Source organism: Bombina bombina, chromosome 6 (assembly GCF_027579735.1).
Source record: "Bombina bombina isolate aBomBom1 chromosome 6, aBomBom1.pri, whole genome shotgun sequence".
NCBI lineage: Eukaryota > Metazoa > Chordata > Amphibia > Anura > Bombinatoridae > Bombina > Bombina bombina.
The window spans coordinates 1085205664-1085227413 of record NC_069504.1 but is presented as its reverse complement, the minus strand read 5'-3'; the positions used below and the strand labels follow the sequence as shown (position 1 = coordinate 1085227413).

The 21750-nt window shown below is 39.3% G+C and overlaps 1 protein-coding gene across 3 annotated transcripts in view; it reads left to right on the top strand.

Moving 5' to 3' along the window:
* The window catches only part of DGKI (diacylglycerol kinase iota), a 560838-nt gene that overhangs the window by 232256 nt on the left and 306832 nt on the right, over positions 1 to 21750 (top strand). The gene's annotated exons all lie outside the window — the stretch shown is intronic.

Here is a 21750-nt window from a genome sequence, read left to right as displayed (position 1 = left end):
ATTTTGACTTGTTCTTTCTGTTCTGCCCCTAAGTACAAAGACAACAGTTTCAAAGTTAAATTTAACTTGTTTCCGATGACTAACTGCAGAGTATAAAATATATGGGAAATGGTTCCTTTAGGTTTATTTTTTTGTATTGCTATTAACCCCCTGAGAGCTGAGACCCCCCATTGCTATTAACCCCCAGAGAGCTAATACACTCATCACAATTATAACCCCCTGAGAGCTAAGACCCCCCTCGCTATTAATCCTATGAGAGATAAGACCTATATAGCAATTAAACTTCAACCACCATAAATACCACTGCAGTCAAATGCCCAACTGCCATAACTCTTACCTCTATTACATACTTAAAGGGACAGTCTACACAAAAATTGTTATTGTTTAAAAAGATAGATAATCCCTTTATTACCCATTCCCTAGTTTTGCACAACCAAAACAGTTATATAAATACACTCTTTACCTCTGTGATTACCTTGTATCTAAGCCTCTGCAAATTGCCCCCTTATTTCAGTTCTTTTGACAGACATCCATTTTTGCCAATCAGAGCTGGCTTAGCTGAACTCCACGTGCGTGAGCACAGTGTTATCTATATGACACACATGAACGAACACCCTCTAGTGGTGAAAAACTGTCAAAATGCCCTGAGAAAAGAGGCGGCCTTCAAGGGCTTAAAAATTAGCATATGAACCTCCTAGGTTTAGCTTTCAAGTAAGAATACCAAGAGAACAAAGCAAAATTGGTGATAAAAGTAAATTGGATAATTGTTTAAAAATACATTCTCTATCTGAATCATGAAAGTTTATTTTGGACTAGACTGTCCCTTTAACCACCATATGCCCTCACAACTTTAAATTCCTAACTTGCCACAACCTCCACTACAATTAACTTTCTAGCCACTAAGACTGCTCCACTACTAGGACCCTTTACCTAAAGGGACTCCCCAAAACTCTTTCATTTACTAAAATAACAATTATTAAACTCCCTTACTCAGCTAAAAGAAGTCACTCTCTTGCACCCTGTTGGCTGGTCATACCAATCAAATGGCATGGACATTACTTCAATTGGTTAATTTTAAAATTAAAATCAACCAATAGAATTTATTTCCATTTCTATTGGTTTAAGACATTTCTAGTAGATGGTTTGAATTTTTAAATACATTCTTATTGGATAATTTAAATTAAAAGCTCAGGAGCACAATATGTATTACATTGTTACAAACACTAATGCCTTTGAGTTCTCATAACAACTACACGCTCCCAAGCCTGCCTCTTTATGCTTTCATAGAAGGGAGCTATTTTTCATTCAAGGATACCAAGAGCATTAAATTGGAATGATTTTTTCTTTAATTGCATGATCTATCAGAATTATTACATTTATAATATTTACTTCTGTGTCCTATTAAGGTTCAAATGGTGCATTATGTTTGGTGTATCTTGTGCAATGTATATGTACAGGTATACCTCACTTTACAGCGCTTCACTTTACAGCGATTCGCTAATACATCGCTTTGTGGAGCTGAAGTTCAAACTCCAAGGATTTTGAAACAGTGCTGTAATCATCTTGAGATTGCGATAAAAGTGACTGGCACCATTTCTCTTACTTGGTGTATTCAGTCCACGGATTCATCCTTACTTGTGGGATATTCTCAATCCCTACAGGAAGTGGCAAAGAGAGCACACAGCAAAGCTGTCCATATAGCTCCCCTCAGGCTCCGCCCCCCCAGTCATTCGGGAGGGTAAAAAGTTTGTGGTGTTAGATTTGTAGTTTTTATTTCTTCAATCAAGAGTTTGTTATTTTAAAATAGTGCCGGTTTGTACTATTTACTCATGTTGTAACTAAAATCCATTGCTGTTCCCACACAGGACTGTTGAGTACCGGAGAACTTCAGTTGGGGGGAACAGTTTGCAGGCTTAACTGCTTAAGGTATGCTCAGTCATTTATTTCTAACAAGACCTGGTAATGCTAGAAGACTGACAGAAATCCCCATGAGGGAAGGTAAGCCATTTTCTGAAACGCAGTATAGAAGGATGGCTTCAGTTAAGGGCTTAAATACTGGTAGACACTGTGATGGGCTAAATCGATTATTTTATTAATGGAATCTTATATTTATTGAAGTGTTTGAAATGTTGTAAACACTTTTTGGGGTTTTTATTTCACCTGGCATATTATCAGACGCCTAGTCGGACTCAGGAAGGCCCCATAACTCTGGACTGAAGAGGGAGGGGGCCTCATTTTCGCGCCTCAGTTGCGCAGTTGATTTTCAAGACAGCTCATGCAGCTTCATGTGTAGAGTCCTGAGAGTGCAGGAGGACATCAAGGAGGCTTATATTTCTGCTACAAATAACCCTAAGGGAAGGTAGGGCCGCGGCAAAGACTGTGGCACCGTGCTGTAGTGTGTTAAACAGGTTGTTTACTGCAATTTGCTCCGGTTTGGTCAATAAGGGGTTAATTGATTTGAAAATTTGTTTGCAATCATTTCAAAGCATTATGATCATGTGGTGAAATTTTCATAAAGATCAGATGTTTTTTGGTGATTTGGAAAAAAAGTGAGTGCTTTTTATTATTTAAAGACACAGTAATGTTTTTTCAAAAAGTGATTTTTTTCTGTATTGTAGTGCTGTGTAAGTCTGTCAAACATGTCTGAGACTTCAGATAGACCTTGTTCTTTATGTTTAAAAGCCATGGCGGTACCCCCATTGCATTTATGTGTAGAGTGTGCTAAAACGTCTAAGCATTTTAAAGACCATCCAGTGACACTTAAAAATGTAGCCCAAGATGATTCTTTAACAGAGGGTAATGAGGATAGTCCTTCTTCCTCTCCCCATGTGTCAACACCAGTTACGCCCGCACAAGCGATGCCTAGTACCTCTAGCGCATTGGCCCCTATTACTTTACAACAATTAGCAGCAGTAATGGATAATTCCCTTGCAGCATTTTTATCCAAACTGCCAGTTTTTCCAAGAAAGCGCAATAGCTCAGTTTTAAATACAGAGGATGAGCAATCAGACGCTTTGGATAATTTATCTGTAGTACCCTCACAAAACTCAGAAGTAGCAGTGAGGGAAGGTCTGTCTGAGGGAGAAATTTCTGATACAGGAAAAGTTTCTCAGCGGGCAGATTCAGATTCCTTAGCGTTTAAATTTAAGCTGGAACACCTCCGCGTACTGCTTAAGGAGGTTTTAGCTACGATGGATGATTTTGACCCCATGGTGGTCCCAGAGAAATTGTGTAAGATGGACAGGTTTTTAGAGGTCCCTGTTTACACTTAGGGATTTCCGATCCCAAAGAGGGTGGCGGATATTGTGACTAGGGAGTGGGAGAGACCAGGTGTACCCTTTGTTCCCCCCCCTATCTTTAAGAAAATGTTCCCCATAAACGACCCCAGGCGGGACGAGTGGCAGACGGTCCCTAAGGTATAGGGGGCTGTTTCAACACTTGCTAAGCGTACAACTATACCAATAGAGGACAGTTGTGCTTTCAAAGATCCTATGGATAAAAAAATTGGAAGGCTTGCTGAAGAAAATTTTTGTTCAGCAAGGTTTTCTACTTCAACCAATTGCCTGCATTATTCCTGTAACTACTGCAGCGCCTTTTTGGTTTGAGGCCCTGGAGGAGTCGCTCCAGAGGGAGACTTCATACGATGAGGTCATGGATAGAATTTATGCTCTAAAGCTGGCTAATTCTTTTATCACTGATGCCGCTCTACAGTTAGCTAAACTAGCGGCGAAAAACTCAGGTTTTGCCATCATGGCGTGAAGAGCGCTTTGGCTCAAATCATGGTCCGCAGATGTGTCGTCCAAAACAAAGCTGTTAAATATTCCCTTCAAGGGGAAGACCCTTTTCGGCCCAGAGCTGAAAGAAATTATTTCAGATATCACTGGGGGCAAGGGTTATGCCCTTCCACAAGATAGGCCGTTTAAGGTCAAAAACAAGGCTAATTTTCGCTCGTTTCGCAGCTTCAGGAGCGGACCTGCTGCAACCTCTGCTGTCGCAAAGCAAGATAACGCTTCCCAGCCCAAAGCAACCTGGAAACCCTTGCAGGGCTGGAATAAGGGTAAACAGGCCAAGAAGCCTGCTCCTGCTACCAAGACAGCATGAAGGGGTAGCCCCCGATCCGGGACCGGATCTAGTAGGGGGCAGACTTTCTCTCTTTGCTCAGGCTTGGGAAAGAGACGTTCCGGATCCCTGGGCATTAGAAATAGTTGCTCAGGGGTACCTTCTAGAATTCAAGGATTCTCCCCCAAGGGGAAGGTTCCACAGTTCTTGTTTGTCTTCAGACCAAACAAAGAAACAGGCGTTCTTATGCTGTGTAGAAGATCTCCTAAAAATGGGAGTAATACACCCAGTTCCAATTGCAGAACAAGGACTGGGCTTTTACTCAAACCTGTTCGTAGTTCCCAAAAAGGAGGGAACTTTCAGGCCAATCCTGGATCTAAAGATTCTAAACAAATTCCTCAGAGTTCCGTCTTTCAAGATGGAAACCATTCGGACAATCTTGCCAATGATCCAGGAAGGTCAATATATGACTACCGTGGATCTAAAGGATGCGTACCTACATATTCCTATCCTCAAAGATCACCATCAGTTCCTAAGGTTCGCCTTTCTGGACAAACATTACCAGTTCGTGGCCCTTCCTTTCGGGTTGGCCACCGCTCCCAGAATTTTCACAAAGGTGCTAGGGTCCCTTCTGGTGATGCTAAGACCGCGGGGCATTGCAGTAGCACCTTACCTAGACGACATATTAATACAGGCGTCGTCTTTCCACAGAGCCAAGGCTCATACGGACATACGGGTGGAAGGTGAACGTAGAAAAAAGTTCTCTGTCCCCGCTTACAAGGGTTCCCTTCCTGGGAACACTAATAGACTCGGTAGAAATGAAAATCTTTCTGACAGAGGTCAGGAAGTCCAAACTGTTGAACACCTGCCGAGCTCTTCATTCCATTCCTCGGCCTTCTGTGGCTCAGTGCATGGAGGTAATTGGTTTAATGGTGGCGGCAATGGACGTAGTCCCTTTTGCCCGAATTCATCTCTGACCACTGCAACTGTGCATGCTCAAGCAGTGGAATGGGGATTACGTAGATTTATCTCCTCAAATACAAATGGACCAGAAAACCAGAGACTCTCTTCTCTGGTGGTTGTCTCAAGATCACCTGTCTCAGGGAATGAGTTTCCGCAGCCCGGAGTGGATCATTGTCACGACCGATGCCAGTCTGATAGGCTGGGGTGCGGTCTGGAACTTCCTGAAGGCTCAGGTAGAATCTCTTCTCCCGATAAACATTTTGGAGCTGAGAGCGATATTCAACACGCTCCAAGTATGGCCTCAACTAGCGGAGGCCAAATTCATCAGATTTCAGTTGGACAACATCACAACTGTAGCGTACATCAATCATCAGGGAGGAACAAAGAGTTCCCTAGCGATGAAGGAAGTATCCAAGATCATCAAATGGGCGGAGGATCACTCCTGCCATCTATCTGCAATTCACATCCCAGGGGTAGACAACTGGGAGGTGGATTTTCTAAGTCGTCAGACTTTTCATCCGGGGGAGTGGGAACTCCACCCGGAGGTTTTTGTTCAGCTGACCCAGCTATGGGTAATTCCAGAATTGGATCTGATGGAGTCCCGTCAGAACACAAAACTTCCCCTTTACGGATCCAGATCCAGGGGTCCCAAGGCAGCATTGATAGATGCTTTAATAGCGCCTTGGTCATTCAGTCCCTCCCTCGGCTAATAGCCAGAATCAAACAGGAGAAGGCTTCGGTAATTCTGATAGCGCCTGCGTGGCCACGCAGGACTTGGTATGCAGACCTAGTGGACATGTCATCGTTCCCACCATGGAAACTGCCATTGAGGCAGGATCTTCTAATTCAAGGTCCTTTCAAGCATCCAAATCTAGTTTCTCTGCAACTGACTGCTTGGAGATTGAACGCTTAATCCTAGCTAAGCGTGGTTTCTCTGAATCAGGTATAGACACTCTGATACAGGCCAGAAAGCCTGTTACCAGGAAAATTTACCATAAAATATGGCGGAAATATCTTGGTTGGTGTGAATCCAAGGGTTACTCGTGGAGTAAGGTTAGGATTCCAAGGATACTGGCTTTTCTCCAAGAGGGATTGGAGAAAGGTCTGTCAGCTAGTTCCTTAAAGGGACAGATATCTGCACTGTCTATTCTGTTACATAAGCGCCTGGCAGCTATACCAGACGTTCAGGCGTTTGCACAGGCCCTAGTTAGAATCAAGCCTGTTTACAAGCCTGCGGCTCCTCCTTGGAGTCTAAATTTAGTTCTTTCAGTTCTTCAAGGGGTTCCGTTTGAACCTTTACATTCCATAGATATTAAGTTATTATCTTGGAAAGTTTTGTTTTTAGTAGCCATTTCTTCTGCTCGAAGAGTTTCTGAATTGTCTGCTTTGCAGTGTGATTCACCCTATCTGGTGTTCCATGCAGATAAGGTTGTTTTGCGTACCAAACCTGGTTTTCTTCCAAAAGTGGTTTCGAATAAGAATATTAACCAGGAAATTTTTGTTCCTTCTCTGTGTCCTAATCCAGTTTCTAGGAAGGAACGACTTTTACACAATCTTGACGTGGTTCGTGCTTTAAAATTCTATTTAAAAGCGACTAAATATTTCAGACAAACATCATCCTTGTTTGTCGTCTACTCTGGTAAGAGGAGAGGTCAGAAAGCGACTGCTACCTCTCTTTCATTTTGGCTGAAAAGCATCATCCGATTGGCTTATGAGACTGCTGGACAGCAGCCTCCCGAACGTATTACAGCTCATTCCACCAGAGCTGTGGCTTCCACATGGGCTTTTAAGAATGAGGCGTCTGTTGAACAGATTTGTAAGGCAGCGACTTGGTCTTCACTGCATACATTCGCCAAATTTTAAAAATTCGATACTTTTGCTTCTTCGGAGGCTATTTTTGGGAGAAAGGTTTTGCAAGCAGTGGTGCCTTCCGTTTAGGTGACCTGACTTGTTACCTCCCTTCATCCGTGTCCTAAAAGCTTTGGTATTGGTATCCCACAAGTAAGGATGAATCCGTGGACTGAATACACCAAGTAAGAGAAAACAGAATTTATGCTTACCTGATAAATTACTTTCTCTTACGGTGTATTCAGTCCACGGCCCGCCCTGACATTTAAGTCAGGTTCAAATTTAATTTAAAATAACTACAGTCACCACTGCACCCTATGGTTCTCATTTTTCTCCTAACCGTCGGTCGAATGACTGGGCGGGGCGGAGCCTGAGGGGAGCTATATGGACAGCTTTGCTGTGTGCTCTCTTTGCCACTTCCTGTAGGGATTGAGAATATCCCACAAGTAAGGATGAATCCGTGGACTGAATACACCGTAAGAGAAAGTAATTTATCAGGTAAGCATAAATTCTGTTTTTGTTATGTTAAGTTCGCTCTGTTTACAGCATTACAGTGCAGTCTGTGTCTCTGCTATAGTCTGGCAAATTTTACTACAGTAATTGTCACTATTTTACAGGTGCAGTATTTATTGAATACTAATGTAATACTGTGCTGTGCTAGTGTTAAACTAAACGTAGCACTATTGCACCCCTAATATTTGTTAGTTCAAACATGTTTTCAAGTTTTTAATCACTGAAAAGAAAGCTAAAACTGCCTTGTTTCACTTTAAGGCGGTTTTCACTTTACAGCGGGTCCCTAACCCGCTGTATGAGCGGGGTATACCTGTAGTTTGGTATGTTTGGTGTATCTGGTGTAATTTATATGTAGTTTGGTATGTTTGGTGTATCTAGTGTAATTTATATGTAGTTTGGTATGTTTGGTGTATCTAGTGTAATTTATATGTAGTTTGGTATGTTTGGTGTATCTAGAGTAATTTATATGTAGTTTGGTATGTTTGGTGTATCTAGTGTAATTTATATGTAGTTTGGTATGTTTGGTGTATCTCGCGCAATGTATATGTAGTTTACGTTTGGTGTATCTAGTGTAATTTATATGTAGTTTGGTATGTTTGGTGTATCTGGTGCAATGTATATGTAGTTTGTTTGGTGTATCTGGCGCAATGTATATGTAGTTTGTTTGGTGTATCTGGCGTAATGTAAATGTAGTATGTTTGGTGTATCTGGCGCAATGTATATGTAGTTTGGTGCATCTGGCGCAATGTATATGTAGTTTGTTTGGTGTATCTGGCGCAATGTATATGTAGTTTGTTTGGTGTATCTGGCGCAATGTATATGATATGTAGTTTACGTTTGGTATATCTGGTGCAATGTAAATGTAGTTTGTTTGGTGTATCTGGCGCAATGTATATGTAGTTTATGTTTGGTGTATCTGGCGCAATGTATATGTAGTTTGGTATGTTTGGTGTATCTGGCGCAATGTATATGTAGTTTACGTTTGGTGTATCTGGTGCAATGTATATGTAGTTTGTTTGGTGTATCTGGTGCAATTTATATGTAGTTTGTTTGGTGTATCTGGTGCAATGTATATGTAGTTTTTGTTTGGTGTATCTGGTGCAATGTATATGTAGTTTGTTTGGTGTATCTGGTGCAATTTATATGTAGTTTACGTTTGGTGTATCTGGTGCAATTTATATGTAGTTTACGTTTGGTGTATCTGGTGCAATTTATATGTAGTTTGTTTGGTGTATCTGGTGCAATTTATATGTAGTTTGTTTGGTGTGTCTGGTGCAATTTATATGTAGTTTGTTTGGTGTATCTGGTGCAATTTATATGTAGTTTGTTTGGTGTGTCTGGTGCAATGTATATGTAGTTTGTTTGGTGTATCTGGTGCAATTTATATGTAGTTTGTTTGGTGTATCTGGCGCAATGTATATGTAGTTTATGTTTGGTGTATCTGGCGCAATGTATATGTAGTTTGTTTGGTGTGTCTGGTGCAATGTATATGTAGTTTGTTTGGTGTATCTGGCGCAATGTATATGTAGTTTGTTTGGTGTATCTGGCGCAATGTATATGTAGTTTGTTTGGTGTATCTGGCGCAATGTATATGTAGTTTGTTTGGTGTATCTGGCGCAATGTATATGTAGTTTATGTTTGGTGTATCTGGCGCAATGTATATGTAGTTTGTTTGGTGTGTCTGGTGCAATGTATATGTAGTTTGTTTGGTGTATCTGGCGCAATGTATATGTAGTTTATGTTTGGTGTATCTGGCGCAATGTATATGTAGTTTGTTTGGTGTGTCTGGTGCAATGTATATGTAGTTTGTTTGGTGTATCTGGCGCAATGTATATGTAGTTTGTTTGGTGTGTCTGGTGCAATTTATATGTAGTTTATGTTTGGTGTGTCTGGTGCAATGTATATGTAGTTTGTTTGGTGTATCTGGCGCAATGTATATGTAGTTTGTTTGGTGTATGTGGCGCAATTTATATGTAGTTTGTTTGGTGTATCTGGCGCAATGTATATGTAGTTTGTTTGGTGTATCTGGCGCAATGTATATGTAGTTTATGTTTGGTGTATCTGACGCAATGTATATGTAGTTTGTTTGGTGTATCTGGCGCAATTTATATGTAGTTTACGTTTGGTGTATCTGGCGCAATTTATATGTAGTTTACGTTTGGTGTATCTGGTGCAATTTATATGTAGTTTATGTTTGGTGTATCTGGTGCAATTTATATGTAGTTTATGTTTGGTGTATCTGGCGCAATTTATATGTAGTTTACGTTTGGTGTATCTGGCGCAATTTATATGTAGTTTACGTTTGGTGTATCTGGCGCAATTTATATGTAGTTTACGTTTGGTGTATCTGGTGCAATGTATATGTAGTTTGTTTGGTGTATCTGGCGCAATTTATATGTAGTTTACGTTTGGTGTATCTGGTGCAATTTATATGTAGTTTACGTTTGGTGTATCTGGCGCAATTTATATGTAGTTTATGTTTGGTGTATCTGGCGCAATTTATATGTAGTTTATGTTTGGTGTATCTGGCGCAATTTATATGTAGTTTATGTTTGGTGTATCTGGTGCAATTTATATGTAGTTTACGTTTGGTGTATCTAGTGTAATTTATATGTAGTTTGGTGTATCTGGTGCATTTTATATGTAGTTTGTTTGGTGTATCTGGCGCAATGTATATGTAGTTTATGTTTGGTGTATCTGGCGCAATGTATATGTAGTTTGTTTGGTGTATCTGGCGCAATTTATATGTAGTTTATGTTTGGTGTATCTGGTGCAATTTATATGTAGTTTACGTTTGGTGTATCTGGCGCAATGTATATGTAGTTTGTTTGGTGTATCTGGCGCAATGTATATGTAGTTTATGTTTGGTGTATCTGGCACAATGTATATGTAGTTTATGTTTGGTGTATCTGGCGCAATGTATATGTAGTTTATGTTTGGTGTATGTGGTGCAATTTATATGTAGTTTATGTTTGGTGTATCTGGCGCAATTTATATGTAGTTTATGTTTGGTGTATCTGGTGCAATTTATATGTAGTTTACGTTTGGTGTATCTAGTGTAATTTATATGTAGTTTGGTGTATCTGGTGCATTTTATATGTAGTTTATGTTTGGTGTATCTGGCGCAATGTATATGTAGTTTGTTTGGTGTATCTGGTGCAATGTATATGTAGTTTACGTTTGGTGTATCTGGCGCAATGTATATGTAGTTTATGTTTGGTGTATCTGGCGCAATGTATATGTAGTTTGTTTGGTGTATCTGGCGCAATGTATATGTAGTTTATGTTTGGTGTATCTGGCGCAATGTATATGTAGTTTGTTTGGTGTATCTGGCGCAATTTATATGTAGTTTACGTTTGGTGTATCTGGTGCAATTTATATGTAGTTTACGTTTGGTCTATCTGGTTTAATGTATATGTAGTTTATATTTGGTGTATGTGGCGCAATGTATATGTAGTTTGTTTGGTGTATCTGGCGCAATGTATATGTAGTTTACGTTTGGTGTATCTGGTGCAATTTGTATGTAGTTTACGTTTGGTGTATCTGGTGCAATTTATATGTAGTTTACGTTTGGTGTATCTGGTGCAATTTATATGTAGTTTATGTTTGGTGTATCTGGCGCAATGTATATGTAGTTTGTTTGGTGTATCTGGCGCAATGTATATGTAGTTTATGTTTGGTGTATCTGGTGCAATTTATATGTAGTTTATGTTTGGTGTATCTGGTGCAATTTATATGTAGTTTATGTTTGGTGTATCTGGTGCAATTTATATGTAGTTTATGTTTGGTGTATCTGGTGCAATTTATATGTAGTTTGTTTGGTGTATCTGGCGCAATGTATATGTAGTTTGTTTGGTGTATCTAGTGTAATTTATATGTAGTTTGGTGTATCTAGTGTAATTTATATGTAGTTTGGTGTATCTGGTGCAATTTATATGTAGTTTGTTTGGTGTATCTGGTGCAATGTATATGTAGTTTGTTTGGTGTATCTGGCGCAATGTATATGTAGTTTACGTTTGGTGTATCTGGCGCAATGTATATGTAGTTTGTTTGGTGTATCTAGTGTAATTTATATGTAGTTTGTTTGGTGTATCTGGCGCAATGTATATGTAGTTTGTTTGGTGTATCTGGTACAATTTATATGTAGTTTGTTTGGTGTATCTAGTGTAATTTATATGTAGTTTGTTTGGTGTATCTAGTGTAATTTATATGTAGTTTGTTTGGTGTATCTAGTGTAATTTATATGTAGTTTGTTTGGTGTATCTGGCGCAATGTATATGTAGTTTACGTTTGGTGTATCTGGCGCAATGTATATGTAGTTTGTTTGGTATATCTAGTGTAATTTATATGTAGTTTGTTTGGTGTATGTGGCGCAATGTATATGTAGTTTGTTTGGTGTATGTGGCGCAATGTATATGTAGTTTGTTTGGTGTATGTGGCGCAATGTATATGTAGTTTGTTTGGTGTATGTGGCGCAATGTATATGTAGTTTGTTTGGTGTATGTGGCGCAATGTATATGTAGATTGTTTGGTGTATCTGGCGCAATGTATATGTAGTTTGTTTGGTGTATCTGGCGCAATGTATATGTAGTTTATGTTTGGTGTATCTGGCGCAATTTATATGTAGTTTACGTTTGGTGTATCTGGCGCAATGTATATGTAGTTTGGTGTATCTGGCGCAATTTATATGTAGTTTGTTTGGTGTATCTGGCGCAATGTATATGTAGTTTTTGTTTGGTGTATCTGGCGCAATGTATATGTAGTTTGTTTGGTGTATCTGGTGCAATTTATATGTAGTTTATGTTTGGTGTATCTGGTGCAATTTATATGTAGTTTGTTTGGTGTATCTGGTGCAATTTATATGTAGTTTATGTTTGGTGTATCTGGTGCAATTTATATGTAGTTTGTTTGGTGTATCTGGCGCAATGTATATGTAGTTTGTTTGGTGTATCTGGCGCAATGTATATGTAGTTTGTTTGGTGTATCTGGCGCAATGTATATGTAGTTTATGTTTGGTGTATCTGGCGCAATGTATATGTAGTTTGTTTGGTGTATCTGGCGCAATTTATATGTAGTTTGTTTGGTGTATCTGGCGCAATGTATATGTAGTTTTTGTTTGGTGTATCTGGCGCAATGTATATGTAGTTTGTTTGGTGTATCTGGTGCAATTTATATGTAGTTTACGTTTGGTGTATCTGGTGCAATTTATATGTAGTTTACGTTTGGTGTATCTGGTGCAATTTATATGTAGTTTATGTTTGGTATATCTGGTGCAAGGTTTTTTGGTGCCTGTGTTATGTTGGAGTCTACAATGTTTGGAGCAGGAGCACTATATGTCTGTGTGCATTTGTTGCCATTGGGTAGAGTTTGATATGTTTTATCGACAGACAGTATGAGTGAGATAAGCAGTGAAGAACATATTGAGTTCTGAGTAAAGGAGTATGATACCCATCTGTTGATACACTTGAAAGTGATGTCACATATCTGTAAAAAGCTGAATAGCAAATATCATATGAACATCTCTATATAAAAAGAGAACATATATTCTTCAAAATGTTCTCAGTTGCCACTTTCATCCGTAAAGAGACTTTAGCAGCCAACTGTGATGTTAGTCCTAGGACTTGCAAGAAAATCTGCATCTGGCACAGTCACTTTAATTCCCTCTTCAGTTTAAAGTAACAGTAAAGTCAAATATGAACTCAGCACTGATGATGATGATTGGAGCAAAGTGTGAACTTTTTTGTCACCATTCAGATGACAGTAGCTCTGGTTTTTACATAGATATGCTCCTGATATTTTCTTGTCAGCTTTTTTCTGTTGTGCTACTTCACGTTTCAAGTGATTTATCATAATAGTATCATGTTCCTTTCAGATATTTTATATAAACAGAGGGCTATGTAAAAACGTACCTGCTCTGCCATCCTTGCACTCATAGCGTGAGCCTCAGAAATTAGCAGCGTATGTGAGAACGTTGCTGCAGAACTTTAATTAAAGGCTCATTTTCATGCTGAACTTGATGAGACAGAGGTAATGAGGATCATTCAGTTTCTGCCTGATTGTTTGAAAGCCAAAGAACATTTAATTAGTTTTACATGTTTGTTTTCTCCAAGGCTTGTTCGTTATTTTGCCACAGCAAGAAACAACAAAACAATCCTCAAAGGAGCTCTTCGCTCTATCTTGTATATTTTCTGCATTTTTTCATATCTGTCATTCCGTCCTGCTGCAGGATATGTAGCAGTGTATTAACTGTGCCTAGAATCAAACAGAAATGAAGCGCAATCTAGTATAGTGGCTCTGCTTAAATGAGTGTGTGTATTGTGTAGTAGTGTCTTATGTACAGATGTGCACACCTACAGATCTCTATCTATCCATCCATCTTCTTTTTTTTTATTTTTTTTTTATTGAGGTTACAACAAGTAGAAAAATACAAATGTAAGACATATTTAGGTGTTTCTATCCATGTTACAGAGTATACAGTAAACGAGTAGAAGAATGTCCTACCAGAGTTTCTTGCCGACCCTACGAGGGGGGTCGGGGTTTTGTAGAACCTTAGTTTTGTATTTCTTTGCTTTTTTTTTTCTTCTGTAAACATTATATATTTGTATATAAACTTTTAAGGTCCTTTGGTATAATGGGGACACAATATTCCATGTCCAAGCTGATGTTTCAAGTATAAGGTTTTCCAGTCGGTCACCATTTCAGGTAGTTCACTAATGTCCAACTAAATATAAGGGTATCGGGACTTTTAAGAAATGTTAGGAGCTCCAAGGGGAAGAATTGGCTCCCAAACTTATATAACATTAACAAAGTGTAAGTGCAATAATCATGATTCAAACATGGTTAGATACTTCTCTGGGAAGAAAAAAAAAAAAAGGGGAAAAGGCGAGGGAGGGAGGTAGAAGATTTTTTGGAGGGTTTCATGGGATTTGTGGAAGTGTATCCCAGTGGCACCAGATATCTGAGTGGAGGTCAAGCACTCCTCTATTTAGGTATACTGCCTCTTCCATAGTTCTAAAATAGGAAAGTACCTCAATGACTTTGTTTAACGGGGGGGGCAGTCTGTTGTTTCAAGTGTCTCGCAATAACTAACTTGGTCGCCATTAGGATATATATGAAGAGATATTTTCGGGGTTTAATAAGTTTGGGGATTTCTAAATGGAGTACGTATGTCTCTGGGCCTTTATCAGCTGGTAGGGATAGGCGTTGACAAATAGAGAGGACTTCTGACCACAATTTCTTAATGACTGGGCAGGTCCACCAGATATGAATGTCATCTCCCTTTTCTCCACAATTCCTCCAACACATCACAGTTGGTTAGTGAGATTCTATGTAATCTGTTAGGCACCCAGTGCCACCTTGGTAGTAGAATAAAAAATTCTAATGCATTGCATAAGAGAAATGTATGTACATAAATAGCACTCAACAACACAATAGAATACTAAGCGATAGGGTTCTATAAAGACACAATTAGAGATCCTCCAATAGAAGGGGTAAGGGGGTAAAACTTAACTTTTAATATAACAATTTAAAATACCAATGTTAAAGGGGCATTATACTCATAAGCTAAATCACTTGAAACTGATGCAGTATAACTGTAAAAAGCTGGCAGGAAAATATCACCTGAGCATCTCTATGTAAAAAAGGAAGATATTTTACCTCACAATTTTCTCAGCTCAGCAGAGTAAGTTCTGTGTAAAAAGTTATACTCAGATGTTGCTCAGCTGCAGGTAAAAAAAAAACAAAATGAAGAAATGAACAGCAGCAAATCAGCATCAGGAGTGCTGAGGTCATGAACTCTTTTACTGTGATCTCATGAGATTTGACTTAACTCTCATGAGATTTCATTGTAAACTTCCTTACACTGAATAGGGAAATAACATGAGAGTGTACGAGGCTCATCCCTTTGGCTGTCCCGGGACAGACATACTGATATGCTGCTTAGAAATCCTTTACAATGGGATGTGGATACTGAGGAATTTTTTAGGTAAAATATCTTTCTTTTTTACATAGAGATGTTCAGGTGATATTTTCTAGTCAGCTTTTTACAGCTATGCTGCATCACTTTCAAGTGTTTAAACATTTGGGTATTATGGCCCTTTAATTAAAAACACAGTGTGATAGAATGAGTGCATCAGCGGTAAGTGTACATTCCCAGTGGGTGAATATCCCTAAGGGGCCAGGGAGGAGAAAACCCCTTATATTAAATACAGGGAAACTTAGCGGTAGTGACTTTATAGGTTAAGGGTATGCCCTTATATGCTTAATGCTATATATGGTCAGATAAATACTGTGCTGACTGGGTGGGGTAACACGAGATAGCATAAGATAATAATTTCATTAACTTCCCCAACAAATTGGGAAATTAAGGTGCTTAAATAGAGGTGTCCTCTGTTAGTCAGTATGGGAGTGGATAACAAACTATATCACAGCTATCTTTGATATACAATCAGTCTCAAGTGTAGTGCTATACTACGTAAAGGTTACTGACAAGGACTGATGAGCTAGCGAAAGTAAGTTGTCTCAGTAATAGCTACCACTAGAGTGGTGAGTAAATTTCACTGCAGCATGTTTAACTGGAGTACTATTGTGATTTTATGCATGGGTTCAATCACTAAACACATAAAGTAATATGGTTAGCTATATCAAGATGCTAGTCCCATTGATATCAATGGAAGTACATAGGTTATAGATTATTGGCTGTTGGCACTACAATGGCCGTATTACATTACACTAAAAAATTAGTAGATCAAAAAATCCCCTGTGATTGGCTATCATAAAGTCAATGCTCCCAAATATATAGAGCTCTTTATTTAACTGGGAGCCATCTTCCAGAACAGCCCCTGTAATATCATATTAGAAGGGTAAAATAGTTTTACTATTGGCCTCTCACTATTGTGTTATAATATGACTTCAGCAACAATAATAGTTAATGTTTAACCAATAAATACACGTGAGTAAGGAATACGGTGAAATCATATGATACATTCCAGGTGTTTAGGTGTATGATAGACTGTTCAGTCTCACATTTACAGATCGGCAATGCCGACTGGCTCGCCACCCCCTAGGGAGATTCCTGGAGCTGAGTGGGAGTTAAATACTAGGTATGGTAATACAGTTACTATATTCTTAACTGAAGGCTTTAGGTAGCATTATTTCTAATGAGGTAGCACATGAGATAAAACTCGGTATATATGCTAGTTGGGGAACACCGCCTCGCTTTACACCTCTCACACTTAAGTTAAAGTTTAGATTAGGCAGCAACAATAATTATTAAATGCCTTTTCAAAAGATTCTGGTGAGTAGGTGGCAGGGCTGTGTAACATATTTAAAGTAAGTTTGTTTTTTTGAAAGAAATTTTTTATTGATGTTTTGAGAGATAGCAAAAAAGTAAAGTGTGTCTGTAAGACAATTTCAACGTAATAATAACGGACATATACATATCAAGTAGGGTGCCAGCATGGGGAGTAACATCTAAATACAAATATGAAATTCCTATCTACCCCCTCCAAAGTTTTATAATGCTATATCCAGAAATAATGATAATCAATGTACAATAACAAGGCATTTTCCAAAATAAGAGGGTGAATCTATAAGATGTAAATGTATCTTAGGCTATATTTGATCATAGTAGTTGGTACAGTATAGCAATGAGCCTCTGATGTATCTACCACATTGTATTAGAAGTAATAAAAACGTATATAAAGTAAAACCTTCAGTCTAATATGTCTGGTAATTACCTCTTATCTAGGCTTTCAGGAAGAACATTTAGAACATGTGTGAGCAAGACTTAAGTTTTCCGTGGAGATACAACAAATATAGTTCTCAACTACTGATATAGTAACAAACTGATGCATTGGAAGTTCACATATCAGACATTACTGTCGTCATCCAAATAATAGTAAAAAAGTCAATGTCCCAGACGTAAAGCTCCGTATGGAACCAAGACATCTCAAGCCAGATTACCCGATGCCAGTCTTAAGGTATGATAACAATAGAATTGAGGTGAAGAAACTGCAGATCGCTGCCATGGGAAGACCTCCCGTTGTTAGTGAGGAGTTTGAGAGCCGGCGTCGCCAAGGCTGGGACCTTCTTCTGAGCGGATGTTTTGTCAAGGACAGATCAGATCGGTGTACTAGAGGGCTGGCCGCATCCCCCGACACAGCCTCCAAGATCTGTGCCATTTTTCTTGTAAAGAGAGCTCGTTCACTTTTAGGTATTTCCTCTCTGACACCTACACAGGATATGAACAGCGGAAGACTCCTCCACGATTGGGCCTCAGCAGTCGTGGAGGCTTGAGATAGCTGTTTTATCTGTAGATCATATGGCTCTGGTTCTAGATCCGCCATCGAAGTCAGCTCCCCCAATGGGGTAAAAGAGGATTTTAGGGCCCTAGGTTGCTACTCATTTTGGATGGTTGGAGTTGGGATAGAAGGGTCCGTTTGGTGCGGGTATCTGTTTGTTAGCTCCGCCTCTGACTTTAGCACGGACCTTAGGTCCTCCATTTTCGTGCAGAATTCCTGCTTGAAATTCTTCAGGAGAGTGGATATTAGGCAGTATGTCTCTTCCATATTTGCCTATGTGACAGGTTCCTTTCGTTGGTAGTGTAGCTCTTGTCCTGGTGTAGTCATTTTCGTTTTATAGTAGTTTGGTGTGTTTGAGGCTTAACCCATGCTGCCGGTGGAGGGATGAAAGGTATGCTTGACAGGCTGTCTTTTAGCGAGGTTCCATAGAGAGTAAAAAGACCAATAATCCGGTAAAATGTTCATAACATTCTATGTAGCAGGAGATTAAGCTTCAATATATAGCTGTATGAACATAAGATGCTGAGTGTTTCAGAAGATATGCAGTGGATTTCTTGGTCTTCTCTTGGAGCCTTAGAAATTGCGACCGGCCATGTTCTTTGCTTGGCCACGCCCCAAGTAAGTTTGTTTTCAACTGTGCCCTCCCCCACTAAGCAGTCAGCTTCACCGACAGTATATTCTTCCCCAGGGGGGAATTATCAGGGGCGTATTTAGGTTTTGTGCTGCCCTAGGCACTCAAAATTCTGCTGCCTCCCCCCCAAAAAAAAAGAATTTAGGCCTTTTTTCCCCTTAATATTTTTTTTGGTCAGTGTAAAATGTTTTTTTTATTTTTTTTATTTTTTTTTTTTCATAACAATTCAAAAGAAAATGGCTAGCAAAACACTTGCATACAGGTGGGTTGAATTGCATGCATGTTATACCATTTTCTCCCTGAGAGAAGGGAGAGAAAAGAAGGGGAGGGGAGAGAAAAGAAGGGGAGGGGAGAAAAGGGAGGGAAAGGAAAGAAGGAAGGGAGGGAGAAGAGAAAAGTGAGTAGGGAGAGGAGAAAATGGGGGAGGGAAAGAAGGGAGGGAAAGAAAGTTATAGAAGGGAGCAAGGGAGGGAGTTGAGAGAAATAAGGGAGGGAGGAAGGGAGGGAAAGAAATAAAGGAGAGGGTTTAGGGAGGGAGTGAGTTGAGGAAGGGTGGGAGAAAGGGAAAGAAGGGAGAGAAAGAAGAATAGACTTTGAAAACAATCACTGCCCTTTACATGCAACAACATACAGTAATTACCATCATTCAAGTAATGAAACGTTTTAAGTGTCCGTTTACTGTTTACTTAGTGGGTTCATGACTGCAGAGAAAGCTATTAGTAGCTAACATACATTAGCACTGAGAGTTTATGATTAGACATCACATGAATGCAGAGAAAGCTATTAGTAGCTAACATACATTAGCGCTGAGAGTTTATGATTAGACATCACATGAATGCAGAGAAAGCTATTAGTAGCTAACATACATTAGCGCTGAGAGTTTACAATTAGACATCACAAGCTGATCTAAGCAGTGCACAGACACATCTAGTCTGTTAGTAACTAAGACCTGCAATAAGCACTGCGCTCCCTGATCCACCACAGCTGACAAGGGGAGGCAGCATATCGGCGGCACAAAGTCTTCTCCAGCCTCACCTTGTAAGCACATCCCCGGGCAAGTTTCTCACCAAGAATGCTTCCACTGCAAAAATGTCAGCAGCTCTAAAGGAAGCAACGGTTTAAAGGAGCACTGCCTGTAAAGAGTGATCTTAATCAGTGCACGTGCCTTGTCTTCTCTGTAAAAGCCTGCACTTTATCGCTCACTGTACTGTGTGCTGGCTTTTAGAGAGATGAAAGGGCAGATGTGCTGCCCCTCCCAAATCTGCTGCCCTAGGCACCGGCCTTGTTGGCCTAGGCCATAATACGCCCCTGGGAATTATTATTAGTTGTTTGTACGTTTACTGCTATATACGGCGACACAAGTAGTCAATTGCTGATCAATTACTACTACTACTACAATTATTTCCGTCAGTTGACAATTTACTTTAGATATGCCCACTAAGATAACTGCTTAATCAACAGTAAAGTCAACCCCAGAAGGGATTATTATTAGCTAATTGTACATTTACTGCTATATACAGCGACACAAATCGCCAGCCATTAGCTACAATTGTTTCTATCTATTGGGAATTTACTTTAAATATAAGAAGGAAGTAACACTCATTCACATATCTGCTATTTAAAAAAAGAGACAACACGTCCCAGCTTGCCCTGACATGTTTCGCCTTTCGGCTTTGTCAAAGGTGGGTCGGCCGCCTTCATATCGGACATTTATAGGCTAGATATTCTTCTGATGTTTGGTTATCTCAGCCTCCTGATTGGCCCCCACTATGGTTTGTATGATAGGTCGGTTTAGGGGTGTGTGTGTGACAGACCGGACTCGGTCGGATATATCAACATTGTTGCCTAGCAACTGTCTCATAGATTGATTCTTATGTTATGTCATTGGAACATATAATGGGGGATTTTTTAGAGATAGCGATGGGTATGCAGATTATATTCCCTACGTATTTAATCATTTATTCAAACTTATAAACTGGTAATAACAGATCCTCAATGTGCATAATTTATTCCACTCTGAATTAGCATTAGTGTGTATCGTAGGTTTTAAATCTTAATGAACAAGCTCTATTGCTTTCTACTGGGGTGTGGATGAATATAGGCTGATCAGGCCAAATTCACTGGGAAAATGGAACTGTCCAGATCTTTCGATTAGGATTTACTCATAACAGAAATTCATAAACTATTACTGTAGAAGTTCAAAGAGGAAGGTAGAGACCATGCTAGTCACCTACCTAAAATTTAAAGACAAGGGCAAATGTGGGGCTAACTTCCAATAGGGTGATACATTAAGGGGACCTTCGCTAGTACCCACATATTTACAAAACTATTACATCCGAGGGGAAGGGGGAAAAAAACAAAAGGTAGGTTACTGTGAAGGGGCACATACGTGATGAATATGACAGTAAAAACAAAAGTATAACTTGTGCGCTTATAAAATAAATAGCGGGAGAGAGTTGTGTATAAAAAGATGCAGTAAGTCCCCCAAATGGAAAACAGGCTGTGACATGCTGATGGTCATGGGATCATTATTTTAAATATAAATCCAAGTAAATGAGGTGAGCACATGAAGTGAGAATATCAAGTGCTGATTTTGGAGGATATATATTCAATCTTGGACACTTATCATAGTAACATATTATTAGAGTGTAAAAATTAAATAAAATAAAGATAAGAGTAAATTTTCATAGAAAACTGTAATAGTTATTCTGTTCATTGAGCCCTTTGGGATGAACGCAATTCAGTAGATATATCCATCTACATTCGACTCTCAATAGGGCTTGTTCAAGTTTGCCCCCTCTAATTCCAAGGGAGATTTTCTCAATCCCCTGGCATTTATGGTCTCTGGGGTTCGAATGGTGGTATAATAAAAAGTGAGATACAACAGAGGAGATCATTTTGCCATCTTCTAGGTCTTTTGAGGCATTTTTATATTTCTTATATGTTCTTGAAGTCTAATGCACAATTTCCTGCTGGTCATACCCACATAGATCTTTGAGCAGCTACAATGTAGCGCATATATTATACTTTCCGTAGAGCAGCTAATATAACTCTTCATTTTGTGTGTGTGTCCAAATCGGTCTTGAATCATGTTTGTCTTTTTGATGTGATTACAAGTGGAACAGGTGCCACATTAGAAAGAGCCCGGAATGACTGCCGTTTTGGTTTTGCCCACCTGATAGTGGCTGCTAGAAACCATATTTTTAATATTCTGTGTTCTCCGGTGTCCTATTTGGACTCTATCCCCTATAATTGGTTTCAGATCATGGTCCATCGTCAATATGTGCCAATGTGTGTTCATAATTTAACTTATTAGGTGAATTTGTGGATTGTATGCTAGTATTAATCTGGTCTGCTCATCCTTGTTTTTTTTCTGTAATAGTTCTCTACGGTTCATGTGTAGGGCCCGGAAATTGGCCTTTTTGATACTTCTTC